Source organism: Mya arenaria, chromosome 6, assembly GCF_026914265.1.
Source record: "Mya arenaria isolate MELC-2E11 chromosome 6, ASM2691426v1".
In the NCBI taxonomy this organism is placed as follows: domain Eukaryota; kingdom Metazoa; phylum Mollusca; class Bivalvia; order Myida; family Myidae; genus Mya; species Mya arenaria.
Window position 1 is genome coordinate 21,284,647 of NC_069127.1, and position 16,653 is coordinate 21,301,299.

At 35.2% G+C, this 16,653-nt stretch overlaps 1 protein-coding gene across 6 annotated transcripts in view; it reads left to right on the top strand.

Moving 5' to 3' along the window:
• The first annotated feature begins 3,230 nt into the window (after positions 1-3,230).
• Positions 3,231-16,653, top strand: part of LOC128238729 (cubilin-like) — an 80,731-nt gene continuing 67,308 nt past the window's right edge. For all 6 annotated transcript variants that reach the window (XM_052954920.1, XM_052954923.1, XM_052954922.1 and 3 more), the window contains exon 1: positions 3,231-4,245. The gene's annotated coding sequence lies outside the window, so the exon portion shown is untranslated. The remainder of the gene's footprint in view (positions 4,246-16,653) is intronic.

A 16,653-nucleotide genomic window follows, 5' to 3' on the forward strand; every position in this document is an offset into this window, starting at 1 on the left:
AAACGTGGCGTTTGGAGTTAATATGTCATTGAAGCAATAACACGTGACTGTTGGGCAAAACGTAGCTTTTGGAGTTTATATATCATTGAAATAATAACACGCGACTGTTGGGTAAAACGTAGCTTTTGGAGTTCATATGTCATTGAAACAATATCACGTGACTGCATGGGTAAAAGCTGCAAAACAACAACACCTGACAATTCGGGCAACAGTTGCATTACATTAGATAATAATAACAACACCAGTACGAACAAATCCGACACGTGACTATACTTAAGCAAAATAATGATGCAGTAGACACATGATATTGCTTCTGCTGGTTCCTGCTGTTATTTATGATGTCTGATTTCAGCTAATTTGTCTTTTAGCCAAGGAATTACGACAATTCGAAAAACGCCAAGTGCTCGTGCGAAATATGACAATACGGAACTGCACCTAATGACGGGCAAACATATGAGGATACGCCACGTGGCGGGGCGAACATAAACCGTGTGGCATGACGTTCGTCCGACACTTGGCGTATTTTCGTATTGTCGTACGTTCGATGCAACATAGCAGACAGTTGTATTTTCGCGCCGCCACTTTGTGTAATTTTGCCTTTTTCGCGGTAACACGTTTGATGTTAAACTAGATTGTTTCGTAGTGTATTTTATTTTATTCCAATAGAAAATAAGATTTTTTTTTTGTTCAAAACTTTTACATTTAACTCAGCACATAGTCAATCCTACGAGGAACTTGATTTCTGGATTTTCAATTTTACTCGTATAGCCTCTGAGAAGAAAACAAGGAAACCATACGCACGATTTACGTCCGTTTTCCACACGGAAGACATGTGGAAGCATTTTAAACGCATAACAAAATGCCGTGGCTCCAATAATTGCTCGCCGTGATTGGAGAAAATACAAAAGTCTGCAAAGTTTGCAAAGAATGACTTTTAAAGAGTGCAATGTCGCGAGTCCGATTGCTTAATCTAGTGCGACAACTGTTGTCTTTCAATTGCACTAAAGGCGTAATAAAATCCAATGAAATAGTTAGATGGCAGAAGCGCTCCTTGTTTCATTACCGCTACGCAGACTTGGCCAAGCCTTAGAAAATCATCGTTTTAAAATGTACGAATTGGTAGGCAGCCATCAGTAACTCGGGGTGTACAAATAGCAAGGTGTTGCTATCAGATTAAAATTTGATCCCGGGGGGCAGTATCAAAATTAGCGTAAGAGGGGGCTCACTTTAAGAACGCATCTTAAAAACCAACCCCCCTCCCCCTAAGCACAATCGATGCACCTCGGCAATTTCCCTTCAAAACAACATCTGATGTATATGGACGGTTTACAATGTCAGAGACCTCGTGGTTATTCAATTACAGAAAACACCTGACACAGCGTTGCTTTGTAATTTATTCAGCAAAAAAGTGCATTTTTGACATTTAATGAAAATTAAAGGCAGACACCAACTTAAACACCAAAAGGATGTTTATGAAACGTTAGTAGATATAATATGGTTTACAAACAACAAGGAAACAAAACAGGACTTTTATATAAAGGCGCACACCATGGTTTGATGCAATTGCTTTTAATATTAATACAGTTTCATGTTTAACTGGTCTCACTCTAATAATAAAAAAATCATTTGTGTGCAGATAAACACAATACAGTAAAACCACGTTGGCTCGAACTCGCTTGGCTCGAATTCCTCGTTGGCTCGAGCTTGATTTAAAGGACCGATTACTCTGAACTGAAGGTTAAAAATCCCGCTTGGCTCGAATAGTTCGAGGCTCGAGGCAATTTCGCCGATCTCTGGGTGTTCGAGCCGACATGGATCGACTGTATAAGCGATATGTTGATGCGTTTTAATTTGGGAATTTGTGGCCACGTGGCTATTAATAAAAAAAGAAATTTGTAAAGGCTAATCTGTTTTAACCTCTACACAAGACATCTGTTTTTTGTTTTGATCATTAAAATAAAATGAGAAAAACATGATAATGCATTAAAAAGAAACATTCATTGCGTCCATTTAATATAATGCTCAAGGTTAGCTTAATTTCAATACTTATATTTAACCCTTGAATAAGACATGCAAATTATCTCTACCATAAATGATTCACCTTAATTATTTTTATTTTGAAATGATGAAAGAAGAACGCGACGTTCCGCAATTATACCTTAGCTGTCAAATCCAATTAATTTGAGCTGGGAAAATTCGATTTTGTTTTAATACAATGATAAATGTATGAAAAATGAAATTTGAACCTTTCATTTTATGTATTGAAAATATTCAATACATTCTTCTTCAACCTACCAACATTGTGATTATTGAAAATTATTCTTGAGTCTTTCTAATTTGTAAGAACACTATGAAAGATTAGGACAATTAATTTAAGAGACCTCCTTCCTTCCTTTCAGATAATTCAAATTGTTTAGGAATGAGTTTGTTTACTCTTGAACAGAAATTCCATCTACCACAAAACCAAGTAGAGCGCCCCGGAGAGTTATTGACATTCATCAATCTATAAACCAAAAATCAAATACAAAGTCGACTTTCAGAAAGCGCTCGAGTATTGCTTAAATGCAAAGGTATTTGTTTGATATATTGACCCTTGAAAGTGAAAATAAGTTATTATGTTTACGAAAGCATATTTGTAGACACAATGAAAAGTTTGTAACACAGTACGTATTGACATAGGTATAGTTTTTCAACAAATAAAATTGCGTGACACTTGATATATATTATCATACATTACAGTGTTTAATGTCGTTGACTTCTTTCAAGTTAAAGAAATCAAAATTTACGACATGTATCCAACTTTCAATGTCATAGTTGAAAGCGACTACCAGTCTGCTTTAAGAGTTTATTCTCACTGAAGTACGTATAAATATGAGTTTTTCACACAGTGTGACAGCTGTATCAGACTTTGATTTTTAATCCGCAACATGTGGCTCATTCATATACAAACTTCAGGCAGACTTCGACTTCATTATCCGTCTTGAGACAGATCCCTTTGAATCAACCCTGTAATCACAGCCGTTAAAACAGTAAACCACCGCCTACAAGATGTGATGCAGTTACAGTAATTATAATTCGTGGAACTTAACTTGTTCAAGACCCCATACTGATGTTCTGTAAGCAAAGTTTTGCCAGAAACTCTCTCCCCGTCTGCTGTGTCGATAATATCGATCCAGCAAGAGACGCGTGCGCCGCAGCCGAACACATTATTCTCCCCGCCGTTGGTTGGATCACAGTTTTACAAAACTAGAGTCATATAATTATTTGTCTTAGCTGGTTTTCGAACGATAATGCACGCTATAAGGAAATGTTATATTTGGAATAGCCGATACCTTCTGTGGAATTAATAACGCTTTAAGCTTTAACTTAAGCAGAGAATTGGAGGTATACTTGCAGTCATCGCATACATGTAGATTGTAATGTTTAAGTGTTTGGTATAGTATTTTGGATACTTTTATGTAACAACGAATAAGGTAATTAAAAAGTGGTAGCAAAAATGTTACATATAGTGTGCTTATGGGGAACTAATTAAATAGTGCGTATCTGTTAAATTTGTAATAACAAGGAAATGTGATAGTGGAGATAGTGGCAGACATGGTTTCTTTCTGAGAGAAGCAGTGGAGATGTAAATTACAGAAGCATGCTTGAGAACTACAAACTCGGCTGAGACACGCATCCCTACCATTACGCTGGATAACATAACATCCCAGTGAAGTTCCTGGAACGACTCTAGCTCCTGAAGAGATTACTACTGTTGACTCCAAGCAAATACATCGGATCTATGTAAAATAATATCTCCGTATTTTTTTAATATTTAATCACATTTATGTGCTTGCAGTGTTATTGGTATTAATAAAATTTTGGCAATGAACGAATAGAAGGTATTTGAAATACATAAATTGATGAATAGATATCTAATCTCGGGAAAGCATGGCTGGATGTAATAATGCTCAAATCACCATTTCTCAAGTTAATGGTCACAGTTAATTCCCTCCAAGATATTTTTTCCTCGTTTCGCTAAGACGAGATAACTCGAACTCCAGAACAATATTGATGGAAATAGAATATATGAGGAGAGCATGTGAATTGTTTTCCTTCCTCTCTGTTATACAGAAACCACAAAACAGTTTCTACTGGAAAAATGTGTAAATAGAACACTCATGGAAAGGTACTTGATGTGAATAAATTCCGAGCTCTTTGGAGATATATTTTTGGCACAGCCGTACTCCGACGGATGGAAATTCGGTAAGTGGTTTAGAAATGTCTAAGAATAGTAAGGCCATTTTTATTATTATTTGTTTTGGTCTAGAAGATGATTTACTATATAAAAGAAAAATAAAACACTGGTTTCTTGCACAATATTGGTATCAGAATTATTGTAAGATAGCGGAAAAGATTTGCTAAATAATAGAAGTATGTACTTAATTAGTCGGAGAAACAACTTGTTGAGTAGTGATGTGACTTTCACAGGGGTTTATAAATGTTTTGAGAAGACATGGATTGAAAATGATAAAACACGGTTTGTAAAAAGAACATTTTTGTTCAATACGAGTTATTTAATTTGGGTAGGAGTTTTGGTTCCAACTAACGGTGGAAATTTGACCTCAGACTTGTGAATTAGACTTTATTGTTGAGCAGGCAAGCGTATAATGCTGGGGAGATTGGCGGTAAATGAACCCTGATGCCTATGACTGTCTGCCCGCTGAAACATATTATCCCTTCCCAGTTCATTGTCCAACATTGAAGAAATATGTGTATGTTAGAAGATTCTTGGCCTTATGATTGAAATCGTGTGGTGTGCACAAAAAGATATGTAGGTGTTTTCATTCTTAGAATTGTGATAGCGTTTTAAATGACAACATAATGTGCGTGGTGCACACTTTTAAACCTAATGTGTTTGGTGCACAACTTCAACAACTTATGTGTGGTGCACACTTTTAAACTAAATGAGTGTGGTGCATGCTTTGATCAACTAATGTGTGTTGCACACTTTTAAAACCTTATGTACGTGGTGCACACTTTTAAGACATAATAATATGATTGGTGAACGCTTTGAAAACATCATGTGTGTGTATGTTTGAAAACCTAATGCATGTGGTGCGCACTTTTAAGAGCTTATTAGTGCGATGCACACTTTTAAAACATTATATGTGGTGCACACTTTTAATACCTCTTTAGTGTGGTGCACACTTTTAACAAACAGTGTGTTTCGTGCACACTTTTAACACATAATATGTTTGGTGCACACTTTGAAAACCTACTGAGTGTGGTGCACACTTTTTAAACCTTATAAGTGTGGTGCGAACTTTGAAAACCTTAAATGTGAGGTGCGTACTTTAAACCTTATATGTGTGGTGCACACTTTGAAAACCTTATATGTGTGGTAAACACTTTGAAAACCTTATATGTTATGTGCACACTTTGAAAACCTTTAGTGTGGTGCACACTTTTAAAACTTTCTATGTGTGGTGCACACTTTTAAAGCCGTATGTGTGGCGCACACTTTTAAAACCTTATATGTATGGTGCACACTTTGAAAACCTAATGTGTGGTGCACACTTTTAAAACCTTATATGTGTGGTGCACACTTTGAAAACCTTATGTGTGGTGCACTCCTTCAACACCTTATAAGTGTGATGCACACTTTTAACACATAATGTGTTTGGGGCACAGTTTCAACACATAATATATTCGGTGCACACTTTCAACGCATAATGTGTTTGTTGCACACTTTGAAAACCTCTTAAGTGTGGTGCGCACTTTTAAAACCTTATTTGTATGTAGCACACTTTTAAAACCTTATGTGTGGTTCACACTTTCAACAACCCATGTGTGTGGTGCACACTTTTAATACATTATATGTTTGGTGCACACTTTCAACATATGATATGTGTGGTGCACACCTCTATCACCTATTGAGTGTGGTGCACACTTTAAATACATAATGTGTGTAGTGCACACCTTTAAGATATAATGTGTGTGGCGCACACGTTTTAAACCTTATATGTGTGGTGCACACTTTTAAAACCTTATGTGTGGTGCACACTTTTTAAACCTAATCTGTGTGATGCACACTTTTAAAACCTAATGTGTGCGATGCGCACTTTATGAAACCTTATGTATGTGGTGCACATTTTTAAATATGGTGTTTGTGATGCACACTTTTTCAAGATAATATATGAGGTGCACGCTATTAGCTTGGCGAAGTGATACAATATCATTATATACATGCATATTGTTACATGTGCTTGAGTCTTGGTTTTCTATAACAAATTGTCTATAGAAGTAAGCAATCATACATTATTGATTTACACAGGTCGTTTGTTCCCAGTCTCTTGTAAATCATGTCGTAATTAAATTTTATTATCTTATGCAAATTAATGAAACACGTTTTATTCAAATAACTCAATGAGTGATTGTCCATATAACCTCGCATCAAAAGAAATAGGAGAAGTTATATTTCAGCTTAAAATAATTACAACCTCGGTAACATAATCACTTTTCAATCTTTGAGACCAGAGCATTGATTCAAACTAAAATGTAAGTAATATTCTAGACATATTACAGTCTGTAGAGAGAACATGAATTATTCACATACAACTAATATATTGCCTGGATTCCCGCGAGTTTCTTATCTTGTCAACTTTAAGCCACGGCTATGAATAAAAGATACTTGCTCGCACCATGCGTTCTATATTGAAAAACAATAAATACTTATTGATTTGCCATTCGTTTTGCAAAACTCTCGATGCATGCTTTGTAATCAAACACCGTCAGTGTTTTTGACTGCTGCCAGAACGCGCGGGTAAGGAACCGAATTATATAGTTTTAATGTGTGTGTGTGGGGTTGGGGGTGGGGGGGGGGTGCGTACTCCCCCCTTCAATTGTCCGACTGAACATTTTATGACAATATTGTTTAAAATCTATGAACATATACACATGAATGCACCATTTCAGGATAAAAATACTAAAATTGTATTATTACTTCAAGATGCACTCTTACTCCCAAATAATATGTACCACAATTAAGACGTCACATCGAATATCGAAAACAATGGCTATTATGAAGTCTACTGTGTTTGATTTCAAAAAGGTCAGAAACACGGTATTTCTACCTTATAAGATGATAGTTTAAATCTTTTAGCACTCACCAACCATTTAATATTTGTGCATTTTCAGCTAATACATACACGGTTACGATTTTGTTATAATCAGTTATTAATATGTTCAATAAATGCATTATTTAGTCAGTACTTAAAAGTTTATCTTTCCAAATTTATGTTTGTTATACATTAGTATGTATTGATTTTAAATACGAATGTCACTTTAACTCCAGGGGCACTGTTCACATCATCATTATTTGTGTTAAAGATAGTTGCACAGTTGTAAGTTTGTTTTTGCGCTGACAATAAACGACAGGAACATGTAAGTTATTCCACCTCTTAAATCTGAAATCAACTCTTGTATATATTGTGTTTGTGTGTGTGTGTGTTTGTACGTGCGTGCGTACATGAACAATAGTTACGATCTTGTTTACCAGTCTTGCTAGTGATTTATGTTGGCGTTAAGACTGGAAAATATCAATACACGGTGGACGTACCAAAACGTCATTTGGAAAAAAACAATCTTCAGACCGGTCTTCATCCTATTCCTTTTTTGTTGAATGTGTTATTACTTCTTTATAAAGGCAATCCATGTAGATAGTATTTACGGTATTAAAAGCTGGACTCGATTGAACATAGAATGTATCTAAGTTACAGCTGCAATAAACCGGAAAAATTGCTTGTATCGTGAATTATGCATTGCTAACAGCGTATGATTAATATTCTATCGGTTTATTATCGAGCGAACAGGCGCTCGTACTATAGTTGGGACGAAATTAGTTTAACAGCAGCCACGGTTGATACAGATCTTGAAGTAGAGAGTAACAGCTGCCATCATAGTTATTTTGCTCATTTGTCCCATTAAGCTTACATTACATCTTCTTTCGTATTTTATTTCGAGTTGGACTTAATTTGCCTGAAGTTAAACACAACTAATTAATTTTCCATAGGGTTCTATAACATAGTATGGCTAAAGAGCAGGCTCCCGGAAACTATTTCTATTAAGAATGACAATTTGGGTTTCTTCGGCTTTATTCCAATAAAAAAGTTTGTGCATGATAATCGTGCTATCTTGAATTGTTTTTTTTTTGACTAAAATCTGACATTTCCATTTCAAAATAGAAGAATATTTTCAAATTTACATTTTCCACCAATCACAACTCAATGTTTTATTTATCCCTAAATGTTGTTTTCAAAATTGTGTAGTTTGAACTTTAGAATGTATGATTGATACGAATCTGAAAATGGGCTTTTATCAGCTGCAATCACTAACCATTTGCTGTGAATTCTTTATTCTGTTAGTTAAGTATACATCAAGTACAGTGTGTCAATTAACGGATTCTTCTCAGGTAGCATTGTTTGCCTTTATCTTGCATAAACTGATATTAGCATATTTACTCTCAGAGAACGGGAATAAATTGCTCTTCTCATTAGCAAAACAGTGTATCCAAAGTCTTTATAATACTAAGATAATATTGAACGTTCCTGTACGGAATATGTCAATAAAATAAACATGTAGAGTCGCATATTACAATCCAGAAAGATACAATCCGACCAAAATGTACAAATAATCAACTCGTCCGCCATAGAATTGTTTCCGTTTGAGTGAATATAAACATTGCTCTTCGCCTACGGTGTTTTACGGTCACATTATACCAGTGTATTATACCGTTTGTTTTATTTCATTTGTTTACTCCATTGCGGTAGAATGCGTATAAAGCAGCCAATTTCAAATGTCGTGCAAACAATGCATCAAAAGAGCAATTACTTCTTTTGCCATAACTGTAAAACTTTTCGCGAAATGGAAAAAAATAATTGAGGAACTGCAATGAAACGACCATTATAACATGAATTGCCAAACTTAAAGGAGCGACCGATAATTTGCCAACTATCTAGGCATTTGCATGCACACTTAGTTAGAGGCTATTTAATGCCAAGCATCTCTGGGATAACATCGTATTGGATTATAATCATTTGAATGTGTGTGGCTTCCCCCATTAAGCCTTTCTTGTTTAACGTTGAAAAGAAAATAGTGATGTGCTGATAATGATGAGTGCATTAAAACAATGAAAATACTTTCACTGAAACATTTTAAAAGTTTACCAACTCTTTTTAACAATGACTTTATATTTGACGTCTGCCTTGCCTGAAGTTTCTTTAATCATTCACATTGCCCTTCCTACACCCATTAATGATCTCGTAAAAACTACATTTGCTTGAAGTCTAAGACATATGGTAATTTCAAGAAATTCTCATGATGTATGTAAGCATTATAATCATGGTTAAATGGATTATTGTAAACATTTCAAATGTTGGATGATAAATATTATTATACACTTAGGCCTGGACGATCTTTATGAGGGAACAGCGGGGTATTGTTCCTCGGTTTTGTTCACACTCAACTATTGAGAGAACATATCGCCTTATCTGATTTTAAATCAATACTTACAGCAACAGAATCTCGCAATATTGTCAAAATTGGCTCATAACTGTTTGCGGAATATGTTATTATGTAATTCCTGGGAAACACCATTTTAAGCAATAATTTTGTTCTTTTTGTTTGAGATGTCAAAAACTGTGCAAAGTCCGCATAAGCAATCATATGTTTCCGTTTCGAAAGCGTCGGCGATGCGAAATGCCGTTTATTGATTCGCCAAAATAAACGTTAAACCTGTTAAACTAACATGATAAGATCAACTTGAAGAACCTATTGTATGTCTTGCTAGCATTTGACTTGTTTAATGTGATAAGCAATATGATAAAACGATTAAGACACAAACAGTTTAGTCCATGAAATAAGTCAAGTTGATAATAAATAGTAAACTGTTGAAAGTACTTGAGGCCTAAGAGCATGCCTTTTTCCAGACGATTGTCTCTTAGCCATACCAACTGGCGGATTATCCCAGACCGTTGATCTTTGTATAAACTATATATGTTTCCGTGATGGTTTTCTTGTTTCAATTTTAATGTCGACTCTTTATACGTGAAACCAAATCGCAATTTTGTATTGTCCATAACTTGTCGTTCTTTGCAGCAGGTTTATCAATGACTGATGAACTGAAATATCATTCGATCACTCGAGCACATGTTTGCATTAACGCATTGTTAGTGGTGCGCACTGTTTAACCTAATGTGTGTGATGCACACTTTTAAACTTTAAGTATGTGATGCACACTTTTAAACGTAATATGTGTGATGCGCACTTATAAAACTAAATGAGTGAGGTGCACGCTTTTAAAACCTTAAGTGTGTGCTGCACACTTTTAATACTGACGTGTGTGCTGCACACTTTTTAAAACTAAGGAGTGTGGTACACACTTTTAAACGTAATGTGTGTGGTGCACACTTTAAAAAAAACTTGTTTGAGAAGCTCACTTTTAAAACTAATGTGTGCACACACATTTTAAAACGTTATGGGTGTGGTGCACACTTTTCAAACCTTATGGCTTTTAAAACATAACGTTTGTTTTGCACACTATTTCAGACTAATATATGAGGTTCACGCTAATAGCTTGATAAAGTGTTACAATATCATTAAATGCACGCATATTGTAACATGTGCCTGAGCCTTGGTTTCCTCAAACAAATTGTCTATAGAAGTAAGCATTCATACAACCAATATTGATTTACACAGGTCGTTTGTTCCCAGTCTCTTGTAAATCATGTCGTAATTAAATTTTATTATCTTATGCAAATTAATGAAACACGTTTTATTCAAATAACCCAATGAGTGCTTGTCCATATAACCTCGCATCAAAAGAAATAGGAGAAGTTATATTTCAGCTTAAAATAATTACAACCTCGGTAACATAATCACTTTTTAGAGCATTGATTCAAACTAAAATGTAAGTAATATTCTAGACACATTGCAGTCCGTAGAGAGAACATGAATTATTCACAAACAACTAATATATTGCCTGGATTCCCGCGAGTTTCTTATCTTGTCAACTTTAAGCCATGGCTATGAATAAAAGATACCTGCTCGCACCTTGCGTACGCTATTTAAAAACAATAAATAATTATTGACTTGCCATTCGTTTTGCAAAACTCTCGGTGCATGCTTTGTAATCCAACACCGTCAGTGTTGTTGAATACTGCCAGAACGCGCGGGTAAGGGGCCATTCGACGAAGTAATACAAACCACGCGGATACAGTAGGAAGAAAAAAACCCTACACACGAACAACTAGCGGATGTGTGTGTTGCGGGGAGGGGTAGGGAAGTAGCCGTGACCAGCGACCCACCACCCCCTTAAATTTCCGACTGCACAATTTATGTTAATATAGTAGAGAATACATGAATACAGACTCAGGAAAGCACCATTTCAGGTTAAAATACTTAAATTGTTAGGACGGCGTTTGTTACTTAATTTCATTGCATTGTTACTTTTGTTCACAAAACATTTGTTTGTGTTTAATAAAGTTGCACATTTTTAAGTTTATTTTCTCGCTGACAACAAAAGGAATTGATATATTCGTTATTTCACCATTTAAATCTGATTTGAACTCTTAGGTATGTTTGTTTGTGTGTGTGTGTATGTGTGTGTGTGTGTGTGTGTGTGTGTGTGTGTGTGTGTGTGTTTGAGAGATCAGTTCTTATGTTATTGATAATCATTCTTGCTTGTGATTTATGTTTGCGTTGAGACAGGAAAATATCAATACATTGGAAAACAATCTTTTCGTAGGGTTCCATAATTTAGTTTGACTCTATAGCCAAGGCTCCATGAAGCTATTTCGGTTTTATTAAAAAAACTATTACAACGGACACTTTGGGTTTGTTCGACTTTTATTCCAACAAAATATACTGCCTCAATATTTATAAATATGCTATGAAACAGTTTTAACAAGACACAAAATCAGTCATTTCTGTTTCAAAATAGAAGAGTACTTTACTAATTTCAATATTCCAACAATCACAACACAACGTTTTATTTATCGCTAAACTTTTTTCAACTTTTTTAACATTTAACATCAACAGTTGATACGAATCTGAAAATGGGCTTGAAACAGCTGTTATCACGAACCATTTGCTGTGAATTTCTCTTTTATTCTGTTAATTAAGAATACATCTAGTACACTGTGCTAATTACTGGATTCTTCTCAGGTAGCATTGTTTGCTTTTCTCCCTCATAATATGATATTAGCATATTTACTCTCAGACAACAAGTAAGAACGGAAGGAAATTGCTCTTCTCATTAGCAATACAGTGTATCCAAAGTCTTTATAATACTAAGATAATATTTAACATTCCTTTACGGAATATGTCAATAAAATAAATATGTAGAGGTACATATTACAATCCAGAAAGATAAAATCCGAACAAAATTTACAAATAATCAACTCGCCCGCCATAGAATTGTTTCCGTTTGAGTGAATATAAACATTGCTCTTCGCCTACGGTGTTTTACGGTCACATTATACTAGTGTATTATACCGTTTGTTTTATTTCATTTGTTTACTCCATTGCGGTAGAATGCGTATAAAGCAGCCAATTTCAAATGTCGTGCAAACAATGCCTCAAAAGAGCAGTTACTTCTTTTGCCAGAACTGTGAAGCTTTTTGGGAAATGGAAACAAATAATGGAGGAACTGCAATGAAACGACCATTATAACATGATTTGCCAAACTTAAAGGAACGACCGATACTTTGCCAACTATCTAGGCATTTGCATGCACACTTTGTTAGAGGCTATTTAATGCCAAGCATCTCTAGGATGACATCGTATTGGATAATAATCATTTGAATGTGTGTGGCTCCCCCCCATAACGCTTTTTTACGGTGAAAAGAAAATAGTGATCTGCTGATAATGAGTGCATTAAAACAATGAAAATACTTTCACTGAAACATTTTAAAAGCTTTCCAACTCTTTTTAACAATGCCTTTATATTTGACATCAGTACTGCCTGAAGTTTCTTTTATCATTCACATTGCCCTTCCTATACCCATTAATGATCTCGTAAAAACTACATTTGCTTGAAGTCAAAGACATATGGTAATTTCAAGAAATTCTCATGGTGTATGTAAGCATTATAATCATGGTTAAATAGATTACTGTTAACATTTCAAATGTTGGATGATAAATATTATTATGAACTTAGGTCTGGACGAGCTTTATGAGGGCACAGCGGGGTATTGTTCCTCGCTTTTGTTTACACTCAACTATTGAGAGAACATATCGCCTTATCTGATTCTAAATCAATAATTACAGCAACAGCATCTCGCAATATTGTCAAAATTGGCTCATGACTGTTTGCGGAATATGTTATTATGTTATTCTTGGGAAACATTTCAGTAAGAGTTTTGTTCAAAACCCGTGCAACGTCTGCATTAGCAAACATCTGTTTCCGATCCGAAAGCATCGGCGAAGCGAAATTGCGTTGATTGATTCGCTTAAATAATTGTTCAAGCTTTTAAACTTACATGATAAGATCAACTTGAAGAATTGATTGTATGTCTTGCTAGCTTTTTGACGTGTGTTAAATGATAAGCAATATGATTAAAACGATAAAGACACAAACTGTTCAGTCCATAAAAATGTCAAGTTGTAGATAATAAGTAATCTGTTGAAAAATATTCGAGGGCTAAGAGCACGCCTTTTTTCCAAACGGTATTGTTTCTTAGCCATACAGCAACTGGTGGAATATCCTAGAACGCCGAACTTTGTATAAACTATATATGTCTCCGTGATGGTTTTTTTGTTTGGATTTAAATGTCGACCTTTTATAAATGAAACCATATCACAATATGGTATTGTCCATTACTTGTCTTTCTTTGCCGCATGATTATCAATGAATGGTGAACTGGAATACCATTCGATCACTCGAGCACATATTTGCATAAATTGCATTGCTTGTGATGCACCTTTTTCAAACGTAATAATAATTATGTGTGATGCACACTTTTAAAACCTAATGAGTGTGGTGCACGCTTTGGAAATCTTATGTGTGTGGTGCACACTTTTTATCCTAATGTATGTGGCGCACATCTTTTAACCTAATGTGTGTGGTGCACCCTTTTTATCCTAATGTGTGTGGCGCACATCTTTTGAACATAATGTGTGTGGTGAAAACTTGTGTGAGAAGCTCACCGTTAAAACCTAATGTGTGGTGTGCACACTTCTAAAAACGTAATAGTTGAGGTGCACACTTTTCAAACCCAATGTGTGAGGTGCACACTGTTATAACCTTATGGCTTTTACTCAACGTTTGTGTTGAACACTATCTGTGGTGCACGTTGTTAGCTTGCCAAAGTGAATCAATATCATTATATACACGCATATTGTAACATGTGCCCGAGTCCTGGATTCCTAAAAAAAAATGTCTATATAAGTAAGGATTCATACAACCAGTATTGATTTACACAGGTCGTTTGTTCCAAGTGAATTGTAAATCATGTCGTAATTAAATTTTATTATCTTATGCAAATTAATGAAACACGTTTTCTTCAAATAACTCAATGAGTGATTGTCCATATCCTCACATCAAAAGAAATAGGAGAAGTTATATTTCAGCTTAAAATAATTAAAACCTCGGTAACATAATCACTTTTCAATCTTTGAGACTAGAGCATTGATTCAAACTAAAATTTAAGTAATATTCTAGACACATTGCAGTCCGTAGAGAGAACATGAATTATTCACAAACAACTAATATATTGCCTGGATTCCCGCGAGTTTCTTATCTTGTCAACTTTGAGCCATGGTTATGAATAAAAGATACTTGCTCGCACCTTGCATACTGTATTGAAAAACCATAAATAAGTATTGACTTGCCATTCGTTTTGCTAAACTCTCGGTACAAGCTTTGTTTCAAACACTGTCAGTGTTGTTTAATGCTGCCAGAACGCCTGGGTAAGGGACCTTTTCGACGAATTGCATACCACGCCGATACAGTAGGAAGGAACAAACCCGCTACACACGAACAACTAGCGGATGTGTCTGGGGGGAGTGGTGGTGGTGGTGGGGGTAGGGATGACCGGCGACCCCCCATTTTGTTTTTTAGCTAGACAATTAATGTTAATATTTTAGAGAATACATGAGCATATACACCTGAATGTTCCACTTCAGGTTGAATTACTAAAATTGTTAGGACGGCGTTTGTTACTTAACTTCATTGCTTTGTTACTTTTGTTCACAACAGAAGTTTTTGTGTTTAAGTAAGTTGCACATTTACGTTCGTTTTTTCGCTGACAACAAACGATAGGAATAATATATTAGTTATTTCACCATTTGAATTTGAAATTAACTCTCGTGTACGCGTTATTATGTGTGTGTTTGTATGTGTGTGAGAGAACAGTACTAACGATATTGTAAATCATTCTTGCTTGTGATTTAAGTTGGCGTTAAGATTAGAAAATATCAATTCATTGGGACTTACCAAAACGTCATTTGGAAAAAAACCCCAATCTTCACACCGGTCTTCAACCTTTTCCTTTTTTGTTGATTGTGTTATTACTTCTTGATTAAGGCAATCCATGTAGATAGCATTAAAAGATGGAATCGTTATTGAACATATAATGTATCTCTTAGTTTCAGCTGCAATAAAGCGGAAAAATTGCTTGTATCGTGAATTATGCATTGCTAACAGCGTATGATTAAAATTCTATCGGTTTATTATCGAGCGAAAAGGCGCGCGTACTATAGTTGGGACGAAATTAGTTTAACAGCAGCCACGGTTGATACAGATCTTGAAGTAGAGAGTAACAGCTGCCATAATATTTTGCTGCCTTGTCCCATTAAGATAACATTACACCTTCTTTCGTACTTTATTTGGAGTTGGACTTAATAAGTCTGAAGTTCAACACGACTGATTAACTTTCCGTAGGGTTCCATATTATAGTTTGACTCTATAGACAAGGCTCCCTGAAGCTATTTTACAAATTTTCATTTTCAAACAATCACAACACAACGTTTTATTTATCGCTAAACTTGTTTTAAAAACTTTTTGGACATTTAACAGCCACGGTCGATACAAATCTAAAAACGGGCTTGAAACAGCTGCTATCACGAACCATTTGCTGTTGATTTCTCTTTTATTTTGTTAATTTAGAATACGTCTTCTACAATTTAACGGATTCTTCTCAGGTAGCATTGTTTGCCTTTCTCTTGCATAAACTGATATTAGCATATTTACTCCCAGTCAACAAGTAAGAACGCGAAGAAATTGCTCTTCTCATTAACAATACAGTGTTTCCGAAGTCTTTATTATACTAAGGAAATAATGAAAATTCCAGTACGGAATAGCTAAAAAAACATGTAAAACTTGATATCATATTCCAGCTAGGTAAAAACCGAACACTATGTGTAAAATAAATTCGCCCGCCGTAGTTTTGTTTCCGTTTGAGTGAAAATAAACATTGCTCTTCGCCTACGGTGTTTTACGGTCACATTATACTAGAGAGTTAAACTGATTGTGTTATTTTATTTGTTTATTCCATTGCTGTAGGAGGCTTATAAATCGGCCAATTTCGAATGTCGTGCAAGGAACGCCTCAAAAGAGCAATTACTTCTTTTGCCAGAACTGTAAAACTTTTTGGGAAATGGAAACAAATAATG